Source organism: Dermacentor albipictus, chromosome 1 (assembly GCF_038994185.2).
Source record: "Dermacentor albipictus isolate Rhodes 1998 colony chromosome 1, USDA_Dalb.pri_finalv2, whole genome shotgun sequence".
Taxonomy (NCBI): Eukaryota; Metazoa; Arthropoda; class Arachnida; order Ixodida; family Ixodidae; genus Dermacentor; species Dermacentor albipictus.
Genome location: NC_091821.1, coordinates 329571935 through 329586978, shown reverse-complemented (window position 1 = coordinate 329586978; position 15044 = coordinate 329571935). Strand labels below are relative to the sequence as shown.

The 15044-nt window shown below is 44.1% G+C and overlaps 1 protein-coding gene and 1 long non-coding RNA gene across 6 annotated transcripts in view; one reads left to right on the top strand and one right to left on the bottom strand.

The window, feature by feature from the left end:
- Positions 1–12469, bottom strand: part of LOC139054551 (uncharacterized) — a 28775-nt gene extending 16306 nt beyond the window's left edge. Inside the window, exon 1 of the long non-coding RNA XR_011511313.1 lies at positions 12257–12469. This is a non-coding gene — a long non-coding RNA (uncharacterized lncRNA). The remainder of the gene's footprint in view (positions 1–12256) is intronic.
- The window catches only part of LOC135909324 (lachesin-like), a 441203-nt gene that overhangs the window by 47696 nt on the left and 378463 nt on the right, over positions 1–15044 (top strand). The window lies entirely within an intron of this gene.

Here is a 15044-nt window from a genome sequence, read left to right as displayed (position 1 = left end):
TACACGTGAAGTCAAGCTTTCGCGACGCGGTTAATGAAATGTTCTACATTCGAGACATTTCATTCCTGCTTCTTAGGCGTAAAGGGAACTGGCGTGCTATGTGATGCGACAAGCCTTATATAGGCTGGTGTTTCTAAATTTCGTGTTATTTATTTTAAGTGTACCGGCCAGTTCTTGGCCCATCGCCCCGTTGTGGGTATGATCCTTAGTGGGAAAATCGTAAGGAATCCATCAGACATACTGCACAGCTGTGACATGAATTGCGTGGATACGCCTCCCCCCCACCCCTTTCTTCCCTGCAAAGAACTTGAACAGATAACAAATAGCAATCAGTCGCTTTTTACCGTGTTTCACGTTAGGAGTACAGGACAGGTCCCCGTCAATCACAACCACCAAGAACCTGTGGCTTCTGGACGATATCACTTGTCCGTTGATTGATATGCCCTACGTAGACATTGGCTCCAGGGCAAATGCCACCACTGCGCGCTTTTCCCATGTTACCTCCAGTCCTTGTTTACGAAGGTAGCAGGATGTCAATGAGGCTGCCTTCTGAAGCCGAGTGCGAAAGTGAAGCCGTGTCACTCTCGACGTTCTGATACAGATGTCTTCGGCATAGATAGAGAGTCTAACGGCGCTTTGGAGATTATCGATTAGTCCAATATTCCAATAAGGGCCAAATTAAAAATAGCTGGGCTTAGTACTCCGCCCTGAGGGACTCCGCCACTACTGTAATTCGGGCTCTACCCGGTGAGCACTAAGAAAGACCGCATCTGTAGGTTGCTACGAAGCCAGAGATATATCTTGCCCCCAAGTCTTATTGCTTCTAACGCTTTAACGATGGCTTCATGGGTAACATTATCATAAGCCCCTTTAACGTCTACAAACCAGGCAGCAGAGAAGCGTTTACAGGCTTTCTGGAATTCGACGTTCGCTACAAAGTCGGCAACGTTGCCTATAGATGAACGACCGCGCCTGAATCCTGTAATCGTATCTGGGTAAATAACATAGTGCTTTAGGTACCACTCCGAATGCGTTAGAACCATTCGCTCCATTAGTTTTCCTACACAAATAACAAGCGCCATCGGATGCTGTGGTACACCATCGGAGGCGACTTGCCAGCTTTGAGGAGTGGTACCAGGTGACTTGACTTCAATTCCTGGAGACCGGGCCAGTCTACAAGGAGTTGTACAGCAGTTGGAGTGCCTTTCGAGATCGTTCACCAAGGTTACACCGAACGCGCTATGTAATTGCTTCTGGTCCCGGCGCTGAGTAACGTCTGCATAAAGCAAGCGAAACTTCTAATTCGTTCAGAGAGAAAGGGCACTCCATACGGGGACCACGTTAGAACAGTGGGTGGTCGGGAGTCCGCGTTCCAGTCGAACTTGCTTCACCGGCATTCCTCATATAGAAGGATTCTGTGGCTTCAATCTCTCTGCATTGTAAGTAAACAGCCAGAGAATATAAATGAGTGGCGCTGTCCAATGGTTGCACGGAAGCCGCGAACTGTTCTCCATATAAAAAGCAGACTTTCGGGGAAGCAAACACTCGCAGAAAGAAACCCATCGCTTTGAAGCCGGCTTATTCAAACGTCGCTGCATTTTCTTCCGTGTGCGTCTGACCACTCTCAAATTACGAATGAACTTTGTGTGTCTATATTTTCGTGCATTGTCCGTGGCTGGAGGATATAATGCACTCATACCCAGGTAGCCTGATGGAATATGACAGGTTTGGCTCACAAATTATAATAACGGGAAAACGATTCACGAATAGAAACTGTCGAAAGTCGGACACGCGCTACTTAAGTCATCTGGCGTTCAAATAAAAGACAGGTGCATTCTGGATCTCTTCTCAAAACGTTGGCATCTGGCGGGCCATTGATTTACCCTAGCGCTGCAGGAACTAGACTCAAGTTGTCCAGCACCCGCAGCGTGCTCTGCGCAAACGGGGTTTTCATGTCACTGAGTAGAACACGCACACCATCCATCAGCGACCGCAGCTTTATTATGATCTGGCGGTCTTCAGTCGTCGTTACATCAGCGGTTCGTGAGGTTGTCGATGGCGGCGGTATTCGAGGTGTGTCCGGGGCTGATTGCGCGCTTGGAAGCGCGGACTTTTCAGGATGATCTAGCATTGCCACTTTCTTCGTTTTCACAGTATCTTCCATAGTGGCACTACGCGTTGATGCAGCAGCCGCTTTGGCGAAAGAGGGCGTGTCGCTTGGTGCGGCTTTTCGTTGCGCTCTTCGGTGGCGATACCGTCGGCGTCTAAGTATAGCGGCAGCCTTCCTCTGTGTTGAATGATCCCCAACAATACACTTTAGAACCGCGAGTTTATTCAGGATCCGCGGGCGTTCTTTCGATCAAGCTTCGTGGGAAACACGGCAGTCCTTTAGGGCAGTCGCGCGGCAGGCGTCTTGTGAAAGGGATTCAGCGCACCACGGGCACATGGCATTGTTCAAACAGATGCTTCTTACGTGTCCGCTCTTGAATCACTCGTGACCCTGTAGGGGCTTGGGTATGTATGCTCGAATTGGATGGTGAACATGGCCAATTTTGATGTGAGAGAAAAGACAGTCCCCCTCAAAACAAGCTTCACGTAGCGTGTGCTTATGAGTCTGGTGAGATGCGTGATGAGAGTGTTTTCTATTGGTTCCATTATTATTGATAAGTTGTTGGTCGAAATGGAAATGTCGACGTCACAAATGGCGCCAGCAGGGCCGTTACCGCCTGCAGGGATTATTGATCGTACTTTTACTTTGTCGATTTCCGTGATATTCCGAAGGCTTTGCAGTGCGCTACGATTTAAAGCGTGTACATCCAGGACATTTTTCCGCGCGTTTATTCTCATGTCTTTAATCTCATTCCATGCGATTCGCTCGAGTAACAAAGAGAGAACCTGCCTGTTCAGGAGCCGCAAATTGGTCATAGGGTCCACAGTGTGCGACCAGCGCTATGGTATATACTTTGCCGTAGAAACATTTGCCGGCGACGACGCCCGCAGAAATTTTCTTTTTGCCTTTCAGTTCGCGACAAGCTTTTAGTGGCCGTCCGAGGAATCGCAGCGGTCCGAGTAAAACTCGATGACCTCGCTGTCTCTTGACTCACTTTCAAGTTTCCTGCAGCTGACTTGATGGCTGCGTGGCCAGAAAGGACCTGGGAAGTATCTTCATCCATATACTGTCTGTTCACTGTTCTCATTGAATATCATATGATCTGACTTTCCGACGCTAAAGTGAAATCTTAAATTTTCACGTTCCTGTCCGCAGATGTTAGCCTGACATTGCATATCACTTTGCCTGTTAGCAAGCAATACACTGTCGCCCGCATGCAACAAACCTAGGAGCTGCTGCTGTATACTATTCTGCCCACCTGTTTATACGAGATATTAAACCCGATATTGATTCATTCTAGCTCACTTTTTATCCTTACTTTGCACATCATAACAACAGCGGGGATAAAGGCCATCCTTGTTTTAGTTCCCAGAAGATATCAACTTTTTCCTCGCTCCTCATCACTTCTCATACTAGGCAAACGGTATTTTCTAAGTTAGCCTCCCTCGAAAGCTGCATACAGCCTTTGCCTAAGCCTTATCTTTCCAAAATATCCCGCAAAATGCGGGATTTACGTTGCGTTACGCTCCGGTAATGGCTAAAGGAGCCACATATAATGGTATCTCTTCTTCCCTGGACATTCAAATACATTCAGTAAAACAAATAAGTAAACACCCAGAGGCCTACCAATTCTGAAGACATTCTGAAGTTCTCCCAATATGCTATTATTTTCTGCCTATGCAGAAAATAATAGCATATTTTTATTATTATTATATTTTTTATTATTTTTTATTTATTATTAATATTTTTTATTTTTTTATTATTATTATATATTTTTATTATTTTTATTATTTTCCCAGTTATCAATTGCCTCCATTGCCAGCCTGTATATTACTGATGCAACGGTCAATGGTTTATACGAGTTAATTATATATTTTCCCTTCTTACCTTCATAAATTGCATTGATTATACTTTGTCGCCAACTGTCTGGTATTAACCTATTTCGTAAGCTCTTTTCTAATGATTTCAACAGAGCTTCTTACTTTTTGTTCCTGGTTCAATAATCAGGATCCATCTCGTTATCGTCATGAAATGATTCGAATGTACCTTTTTGGATGCAATTTAATGCCGCGTCCCCTTCCAGATTGTTTCCATTTTCATTAAGGATATGTTGTAGTGTTCCACAATTCCTGTATAATAAGTTAGTGCGGTTCCAAAATATTCTAGGTGCCGCCTTCTTTTCTATTATATTTCCGACGATTAACGCTCACTTTCACTTTTAATCTTTGCTTGAACCAGTATTTGAGCCACATATCCTTTCTCCCGGTAGCTTTCCCATTTTCTGTCGACTTCATCCTGTGGAAACTGGGCCTTTTTTGCCTGTCTCTGTGCTCGGAATGTATTCTGTCATTCGTCCATCGCTTCCCGTATCTGCTTGTGCCACCAGCTTTTCAGTTTCGTTTTTCCGAGGGTAACATAATCACAGTAATATCTGCAGTGCACGATTCCATATGTTGCCAGAATAAACTTTTACTAAGGACCTCGCAGACGAACCATTAGGCTACGTGTGCAGTCTATGCGACCGAATGCAGTCCCAAACAGTTCCGAATAGCATACGAAACTACGGCCCAAGGTACGCTTCATGCATTTGTCTCATTAACGTTATCCATTCTCTCATTGAAGAGGTAGGAAGAGTGTCGAGTGAGGGCATGAAACAGCACTTTGAAATGAGATGAACGCGCCTAAAATCATGGATAAGGGACTTCAAAAAGTTGCGACGTAGTAATGATGCATTTCTCTCCCATTTGCCAGGAGGTCACCACTGCATGTTTCTTTTTTCCTTTCCGTAGTGATAGATATGAGTTCAGGGCTGGCTGCGAGGCTGCCATTAGGCTGATTTAGAAAGCGAGAGAGAAAGAAAACGCGAACGCAGCTTCGAGGAGGGTAGCGATGCAGCAAAACATGGTCGTGTTTCTCTGCGTGGCGTCCGTACTTATTCCGTCCTTAAATATGCGCATAACGCGATCGCTTTTGTAACATGGTCATGCGTGATGCCATGTCGAAGCAAACTGCAGCATCCTGCGACGGCACCGACCACTTCTTGCACAATGCAGGGGCTAATGAAGCGGCTATTGCTCGTGCATGCACGCGGACGCTCCCAGAGCGTTACACTTAGTACTATAAATGAGGAGGCTAAATTGATGACGCTCTCGTTTCAAGGAGCGGCCGTTTGTTTCGAATGCGGGCGCATGGCTTGTAACGTGCAGAAATCAATGTGGCTGCTCATGTTGGAAGTGAGTAATCGATTTTCTCAGCAATCTTGCATTCAGCGGCGGATATGTTTCGGCCGTAAGTGGTCCGAACTAGACATGAGCACAGTCTGTCGAGGCTGGCACGCTGACAATGGAAAAATAAACAACGGAGCAAACCGAGCGGTAAAAACGTCACTCTGTGCCTGAAGCAATTTGTAAATTAAAAGCTAACACGGCCACAGCTGCAGCGGACAGTGCCACGATCCGTTGACATGCAGATTGAGAGTTCATCTGATGCACGCTGTACAGTTGTTGACGTATGGCACCAATGGCAGTGGGACTTGCGCGTAGGATGGAAAGCGAACCGGAACACGACGTTCCTTCTTCAACGCACCGACCACTTTCGGCTTTCATTTGCAAATTGTGGCGCTTAATGACAATGAACATGAATGCGTGTTCGACGGCCAAATATGGATTCCCATAAAAACTGATGTAAAGATTATGCTCCCCAACTTGCCGTGTGACGACTGCATGAATTTTCGGAAGTTTTAGTACGATGAAGAAAACATGCTGATAAGAGATTCGAGTTGGTGGTCTCCCCTCGTCGTTTTTTTGTCGTTTTGAGGTTTGCGTTGTGCGTGGGTGCAAATACGGATGCGACATTCAAGTGAATTGGACAGGCGCGCTGCAATAAACTTTTGCTTTTCGGGACTATGAACGGTACAGCGTCGTATCAGCGTCTATAATCAGACACCCCCCCCCCCCCCCCCCGCACACACACACACACATACACACACACAAAAGAAAGATATGTTTCCAAAAGTAAAAACACATGGAAACCGAGCGCGGCTAACGTCACCTAGCACTAGGATGCCTGTCGAAGTTTTCATACTAGATCGGCTGGAAAGTGGAAAACAGCGCTGGTGGACGAAGAAGAAGAGATCACGGGCCGAAAACTTGCTGCTTTTGTTTCAAGTTTTCTTTCTTTCATATTTAAAATTAGGTGCTAGCCGAACTATTTGGGCTCCTAACTTCCAGCCTTACCGCTTTTAAACAACACGAGTAACGAGGCGATGCGGACGCCTTGCTTATTAAAATAAAGTGAACGCAGGCTCTCTCATCATCGACGGCAAAGAGAATTTTATTCGTACTGTTCAATAATAACCATGTTTTATGCAGGGTAACCAACCAGAACTACACCTGGGGCGGCTTGAACGAACATTTAATAAGGAAAGCAAAAAATAATTTAAAAACGCGCTCTAGTACGGGATAGGAGTCGTCCAGGGAACATTTAAGAACGTGTTCCTAAATTCGTTATTAGATGTTCTTGCAAGTCGTCTTGCAAGTCGCCCATAGTTAACCTCGATGGGGGCGAAATGCGAAAACACCCGTGTGCTTAGATTTAGGTGCACGTTAAAGAACCGCAGGTGGTCGAAATTTCCGGAGTCCTCCACTACGGCGTGCCTCATAATCAGAAAGTGGTTTTGGCACGTAAAACCCCATAATTCAATTCCATAGTTAACCTCCCTGTCTTCCTATGCGTTTTCTCTTTCTGCCTCTCTCTCTCTTTCTTTATGTTTGCGAACTGTAGAGGTATTACGAGCAAGAGGTGAATACAGGAATGTACAGATTGTTTACAGGTCGTGCGTTTTCGATTGCTGCCACTATCTGTATACACACCTAAGCGCATATGCCATCAACGTTCTTCATTGCGATTAAAACAAATATGCACACACATAGAAAAAGAGGGAGATTGCATGAAGTTTGCAGGGTAGCAAACTGGATTTTTATCTTCCGGGTAACCTCCCTGCCTTTCGTATCTTATTTATATCTCTTTCATTGCGATTGCAATCCGTCAGGGAATCGTGCCAGACATCAATGGCGCAAACGCGAACATGTGTTATCAAGTAGTGAAGCTAGGCCAAATGGGTATCAGCGTGATAAAAATAAATAAATAAATAAATAAATAAATAAATAAATAAATAAATAAATAAATAAATAAATAAATAAATAAATAAATAAATGAAGAAATGAAGAAATAAATAAACAACGGTGTCACTTCAAGAAAAGCCTCAGATATCACCCAAGCCGGCGCAGCCGGCTCGAGACGACAAGGACGTCAAAAACAACAACCGTAACGAAGACAACGATAGGAACAACTCGCAGACCGAAGAATGAATCCTGCAGCTGTACAAGTAGGATTCTTTTTTTGTGGCGACTTGTGCCAAGTAAACAGGATGGTGCTTATTATTATTATTATTATTATTATTATTATTATTATTATTATTATTATTATTATTATTATTATTATTATTATTATTATTATTATTATTATTATTATTATTATTATTATTATTGTGATGACGGCGCACGCGGCAGATTCCGCGAAGACCGAAGGAAGTACCCCTACTACTTGTAAGATAGCCCTCGCCGACTCGCAGTGGTAATGACCGCTGCTGTTGCCATTACCATGACCTTGCAGAAGCCTAGTTAGAGTACATATGCGCAATATAGCTAGGTTCTGTTTACAATAATAATAGTACTACTACTACTACTACTACTACTACTACTACTACTACTACTACTACTACTACTACTAATAATAATAATAATAATAATAATAATAGTATAATTTATTATCAGATCTGCGAGTACAAATAGAAAAAGCAGGTTTGCCTAAGCCATCACAGTTGCTTGTCACGCGAAACCCGGCAGTCAGTAACAAGACTAAGCCACAAAGACTGACCTTTTTTACATTCTTTAAGAAATAAAATAAAAACGACATTGAAACCTAAGGTAGAGAGCGATAAAGTGCAAGGCAAAAGAAAAAGATAACAAAAAATATAAACAAACAACACCACCAACAACAACAACAAACAACCTGGAAGCAAAGACGCGTTTCACAATGACAGGGAAACTAAAGATATGACACCTGTAATCACTCCGTGTACAGTTCCTTTAGATTTTGCGAATATCGCGTATAGACTCACAAGAAGAAATTTCAGAAGAATTTGAATATGTCTGGAACATAAAAGGCTCGAGTATATCTGCCAAATCTTGTAGGTGTGTGAAGAACTGAAAAAGCAGGTGCATGACGTAAAGGACGGCAAAGCACAGTGGAGACTTTAAAGGTATCCGCCCAGAACTGTTTCACTACCACTGTTTGAACAAACAGTGTGAGCATGTTCGGCATTTTTAGCATCTGAAAAAGGTTCATCTCTTGTGATCTGTATACGCCATCAGGAACGCTTTTTAACATACACTTTAGCAACGTTGATGCCAGGTACCGGAACAATGTACGAATGTCGTAATCCCATATCTGAACGCACTGTAGGCTAACGAGTCAACCAAAAGTTTCCTGACAGACAAGGGCAAAAACACTTTGATGCGGCACAGTAAACAGGCGATTTTACGAACGTTGACGCATGTAAGATAAGTGAGTAGAAAAAAGAAGACTAGAATCAAACCTTATGCCCAAATACTTTAAAGAGTCCGAAAAATTTGTTGTAGGGCAGGAACAATTAATACATCGAGAGCTGTGCAGACAAAGTGAAGAAGAAAGTGAAACACCCTTGAGTGGGTTACGGAAGCAAACCAACTTTGATTTAGAATGATTGATGTGAATTACATTCGCACCAAACCAATCCATTATTTTTCCAACGTCATTTTGAAGCATTCAGAATGCGTCTGGAAAATACACATGTGTGGCTAAATGTGTGGTATCATCTGCATATTGAAATAACTTGCAGATGGATAGCACATTGCACATGTCGTTAACGCATACAAAAAAAAGTAAGGGAGACAGTATGATACCTTGTGGCACACCGGCCTTCAGAAAAACACGGGAACTGCAAATGCTTGAAATGGAAACAATCTCGGAGCGATCTGTAAGGAAATTGTGTAACAATCGAAAGAAAGGTCCTCGAAAACCTATATTGTAGAGTTTCTCTAGCATAATCGAATGGCATACCGTGTCAAAGGCTTTTGCCACATCTAAAAAAAGTGCAGAACATACAATATTTTTTTAAAGTGAAGAAAATAAATGGTCACTCAATGCCTCTAATAAAGCTGAGTGCCCCTCTCTTCAATAAAAGCCTATTGACAGTCGGACACCCCACCCCCCTTTTGTAAATAAATCTGTTCATTACTAAGAATATATGTTTTTCTAGAGCTTTTGCTAAACTAGGCAGGACAGATAGAAATGGGGCGATAATTATGCACACACTTAGCATCACCACCTTTTAGAAGTGGTCGAACTACGGCCGTTTTTAACCGTGTAGGAATACTTCCGCTTGTAATTGCCCCGTTTAGGAATTCTACCAAGACATTCTTCAGAACGCAGAAATTCCTGTAAAGGTCAAACATGCCAATTTTATCAATACCTGGTGATTGATGCCGGCCGAAGCTGCCTAATAACGTAAAGTAAATAAGTGAAGCTCTTCTTCCGTGATAGTGGGTAGGAAAGCGGATTCAATTACCGGAGTAGTATTGCTACTAGTGTAACATGATTGCTTAGACACTCCAGAAAACTGAGCGAAACACTGCTTAACATTGTCAGCGAATGTTGATAAATCTGAATCAAAATGATTCTGAATATCTTGAGCCGAAATTGAAGGTAATCCTCTCACCTCGTTTATCAGGGACCACGTTTTCCTATGATTTCTACGAGACTGGCAAAAGCGGTTTCTGTTGTACGAACGTTTGGCTGCACGAATAAGGGCATTTACTTTATTTCGAAATGTTTTAAACTGTGTACGCAGAATGCAATCACTAGGCGAACGCCTGCACCGTTGCCAAAGAAGGTCTTTTTCTTTGATGGCGGATAATATGCTATTCATCAAGGGCTGGTTCGAGCGGCGTTGGCGAACGTAAAGTGTCCTTTCACTAGATTTATGTATAATGTCCATCGAACGTGAAAATTCATTATATAGCTCTTACGTATCGGTATCTTCAAGCAGGCCTGACCAGTCGAACAAGGCGACCAGTTTATCAGAAGTAGCCGTATCGGTAACAGGATGGCAAGTGTTGGAGCTAGAACATGATGACGACCGAGAACGAAAGCGTAACTGACAAGCTATGAAGTAACGGTCGGCAACTTTCTGTTGTAGCACTGCATCATGAACTGAAGCAGACTCCGTGCGGATGTTGAAGTCATCAATACAAGACTGTATTAAATTTTTAAGAAGCAATTCTTCCCTAGTTAGAATGTCAATACATTCCAGGCCATATTTTGCAATTATATCTATGTAATCACATGCCGAGGTTACAATGGGATTAAGAATATATATATTTAAATCGCCTACTAGGCATATGTTAGGAACTAACGCCATCCTTTGTAAATGTGCCTCCAGCTCGTTAAGAAACAAGGACAAGTTACTTGAGGGTCGTTTATATATTGCCAAGAGTGAAATATGTCTAAGTTGGTTTGAAATGTTCAGTGCCGAAGATTCTGCGCTAGAAAAATTAGCCACTACCTGTTCCACACTCAACGTATCCTGTACAAAAATTGTTATCCACCCGCCTCTTTGTGTGTCTCGAGTGAAGCAAAAGGAAACGAATCCTGGAAGATTGAAAAGGATAGAGTCGGCCGAGCATATATTTATTTCGGTAGGAACAGAAACGTCCATAGTGTGTAAAATGCTATCACCGTAAGTACAAAATGCGTCCCAATGCTTTCGCAAACTGCGGATATTAACATGAACTGTGGTAACTGTTGATGGAAAGGAAAATGACGACCAAGTGCTTGAAAGTCAACCAAACTGTCGCACAGAGCCATGAAATTGTTTTGAAAAAGATCTCCGTAGGCAATGATAGACCGCTTTGAAAGAATTACGTTAAGAACAACAAATTATTCACGTCGTTCACACGGATTAAAGAGGCACCCTCCTCCTTAGCAAACACGTTTCCGTCCTTGGTCCAAACATACTTATATTTCTTGCCCTTTCCCTTTTTTTTCTGGCAAGCCAGAACAGATCCCGGTTTGCTGCTGTTAGGTTCGCATTAAAATAAAGCTTGTGGTCAATATCAGTTTTGCATAAGTTCTGCAGTTTAAGGCGACAAGCCATCCAAGTTTCCTTTACAGATACAGAATCAAATTTAACCAGAATGACTGGAATTTTATCTTTCTTTTTTGGCTCGGTAAGCGATGAATGGCAAGAATGCCAGAGCTATCGAAGTCTTTGATGTTCAATTTTCGGGAAGGTCCGCCGCAACAGCGCGCAAGTGCTCATAAGGTGCAGCAGGAAGGCCGTGGATTTCCAGGATTAAAGGGAGACTGTACTGCTCCTGTTTATTCATTTCAGTTTTCAACACCTGGATCTCGATCTCTTGCTCCTGCACTTTGAGCGCGAGGGACGAAACCTCCGAGTTGGCTTGCTTGATTTCTTTTTCACTTGCTTCTATTCTAACCAAAAACTCGTCGTATTTTGTTGAGATGAATGTAGTTGAATTCTGGATCTCACTAACTGAAGACTGGAGCTTATCGACAGTTGACGTCAGCACCAAAAGCTAATCGATTTTAGCAGGCAGTGGTAACAATGAATTGATATCAAGTCTACAGGAAGAGATACCGTCCAGCTTTTGATTTATAGCTCCTATTTGGCTTTGCAGAGCATCAAGTTCATCAGTAACAGATGCATCTGTTACCGCCGGTCGGTTTTTTTGCTGTCGGCAATGACGACACTTCCATGTGTCACGTTTGGACGAACCCATCGAAATGAACGTTGATTCTGCGATTCCTGAACATGATGAGCGCAAATGAAAGGTTTTTTTTACACTCTTTGCAACACGTGATACGGCCTCATCAGGAAGAGGATCAGAGCAATCTGCACAGGACGACATTGGTACGGCGCTGCCACAGGAGGATGCACCAACCCTAGTGCACAAAATATCAAGCCCTATAGAGCAGTCGGCGGCACGCAAAAAGTAAACGATTCAGTAAGGAGCCTTAGCTCACCTGGGTAGAGACGAACGTCAGATTGGGGCGAAGAATTGCCGCCGACTGCAGAAGGCTGCGAATCAGTCCGTGTTTTTAAAAGTGACACTGAGACGACTAGCGGCCCTCTGGTGCCCTGGCCTGTTGAGGGAAAGGCGACCTTGCTTGCGCAGGCTTGATACCGCGCTTATCGCACTTGGAGGGTGGCGGACGATCGCTGTAAGAACCGGGCTGGACGACGCATGGTCCTCCGAATTTCCTGGGCAGAGACAAACGTCATATTGTGGCAAAGCACTATCATCTTACTGCTTGCAGGTATTTCCCGCCTGCAAAAAAGGATTTTGAATTGCACGTAAATGTATACTTGTGTATGAAGTTGGAGCTTCAAATCCCATGTGCTACACCAGTCTTCCTGCTTCAAAGTCCTTACTCGCGTTATTAAAGTTCCTGCGGTCTAGGGGGCTTAACGATATACTTTAAGAACACCGCCCACTACGGCTCTATAGTGTACGCGCTTTGTTAGTGCTCGTCTCGCTTTCTCTCTATCTCCCCCTTCCACTCTCTTTCTCTTTTTATCCCCTTTAGCCCTTCCCCCGTGCAGGGTAGCCAACCGGAACTACCTTTGGTTAACCTCCTTGCCTTCCTCTGTATTCTCTCTCTCTCTCTCTACACTGGAGACACTTTTCAGCTGCAGCCAACTACTGAAATTATTTTTAGAAGCTCAGAAGCATTTATTAGAGTGCGTTGTGGTAAACAATCTAGAATTTTGAACCTACGCGCTGCAGCTGTGGTTTGGCGTGGCGACCGGAGGGGTTGAGGAGGGCATTGCAAGAGAAGATGCGGAGAAATTCCTCAGGGACAAGACACATCACTCTGAAGGATAAGCACTCTGAACGCTAAAAATAATGAACAAAGCGCACGCGGGTTACTTCGTTTGTGCTCCTGTCGCTTTCTTTTTTGGAGGGCTACCCCATAAACCCCCCGTCACCCCCCCCCCCCCCCCCTCTTCCCCTGCAGGGTAGCAAATCTGAATTTCCTTTCGTTATCATCCCTGCCTTCCTACACGCCTTTCCTATCTCGCTCTCTCTACACGTGCTGCTTGCCGCGCCATTCCATTCCAGTCACGTAGCGTTGCTTGTGGATCGTCTGCCGATCGTCTGTTTTTTTTTCTCGTCAGGTTCTAAACGTACGGAGATATGCGACACTATTTGTATGACCTTGAGGGAGCAGTGTAACAGGTTTGAGTAAGAGTAATGTGAAAAGAAACTGACGGGATGAAATGTGTGGCTTTTCTTCCTTAAGGCTTTTAGAACACAAAAGCATATCAGCAACGCTTTAAGGGTTAAGAAACGAGTATTCCAGGAAACTGTCTTCATTCGAAGGGTGGTAATTTTCTTTTGTAGTATGCGTTAGTACACTCTATTCATCAACAACACCCAAAAAAGAAGTACGCCCACTGCGGCGCTTTCTGTTTTCGGCCAGCTCGTTAAGCTCGAAAATCTGCGCTCCGCGCGCAATGCGACAGACCCTGCAGCTGCTCGCCTTACCCTGCGTGAAACGTGCCCGCCCATACATTTGAAGCGTGCTGTCGCGATGTCGGCAACGACGGTTTCTCAACCCGAGGCGGCGAGAACGGCGCGATATAGCGTCGGTTAAGTTACACAAACGCCTTTCAATAACTCGGTCACGATCAGTGGGTTCGCATTGAAGCATTCCACGAGATAAGCTTTGTAGCTCATATTCTTATCTTTTTTTTTCTTTTGGGGTCCTCAGGGGTTCTTGGAATCCAGGGGGAAGTACGAAAAGAGCGCAGGCACTAAATTGGCTAGACAGTGAAAATCTAAGCACGAGCGCCCACTCACACACCGACACAGTAAAGAAAAAAACAAACAAACAAAAAAAGAAACAGAACATCGTCCAAGAAGGGAACAACGAGGCGGCCCCGTACAATGTTCGTATATACTATATACACTCGCTCCGTCGAGCTCTCCGGGCATTCTGGGCGATCTGGTGCGGGCCGTTCTCAATTCCGGTCGCGTTGCTGAAGACAACACACCCGGCATAAGGAGACGACACGCTGCTTCGCAATGAGTTCGAAGTGGAAAGTTTTTCGTTGCGAGCCGTGGAACAATTCTCAGGCTCGACGGTTCTGCTTTGCTTTCCTTTTTTTTTCTTTTTCACGGCTTTGTTCATCTGACACTTACCTCGCGTGTGTGCGCTCGCCGTACGAGGCGTAACGTGGTCGCCACATCGTCTTCACTTGGCGCAACGAGGAGGGTGACAAAGCTCAGGTTATATATATATATATATATATATATATATATATATATATATATATATATATATATATATATATATATATATATATATATAACATGTGGAAGCACGGCGAGGACGCGACACCCTGATCTGCGCACAGATCTGCGAATTTCCAAGGATGCGATTGGGGCACTTTGATATTTCACATCGCCAAGGCGCGCGGCTCGTTTGGGGACTCCATTTTCCCGCAAGCATTCAATGTAGCGAAAAGATTGCACGAACACAGCGTAGAAAGAGCGCTATGCATTCACACATACGGTTCGTATTTGTTGAGCCCTGTTCGTCCTTCGTGTTCATGTGCTGGTAGCGCTACACTGAATGATTTTGCGGTGACATATGAACAGGCCCATGCCGTAACCTTAGTTTCTTTTCCCAGTTGGTGTATACAATTCGTTGAAACGAGACAGAACTCAAGTTCCCTCACTCGCACAGGACGCGATCGATTTTGCGATTTCGTCAAGTTAAAAGGTGGTCCTAAGAGAGGATGATT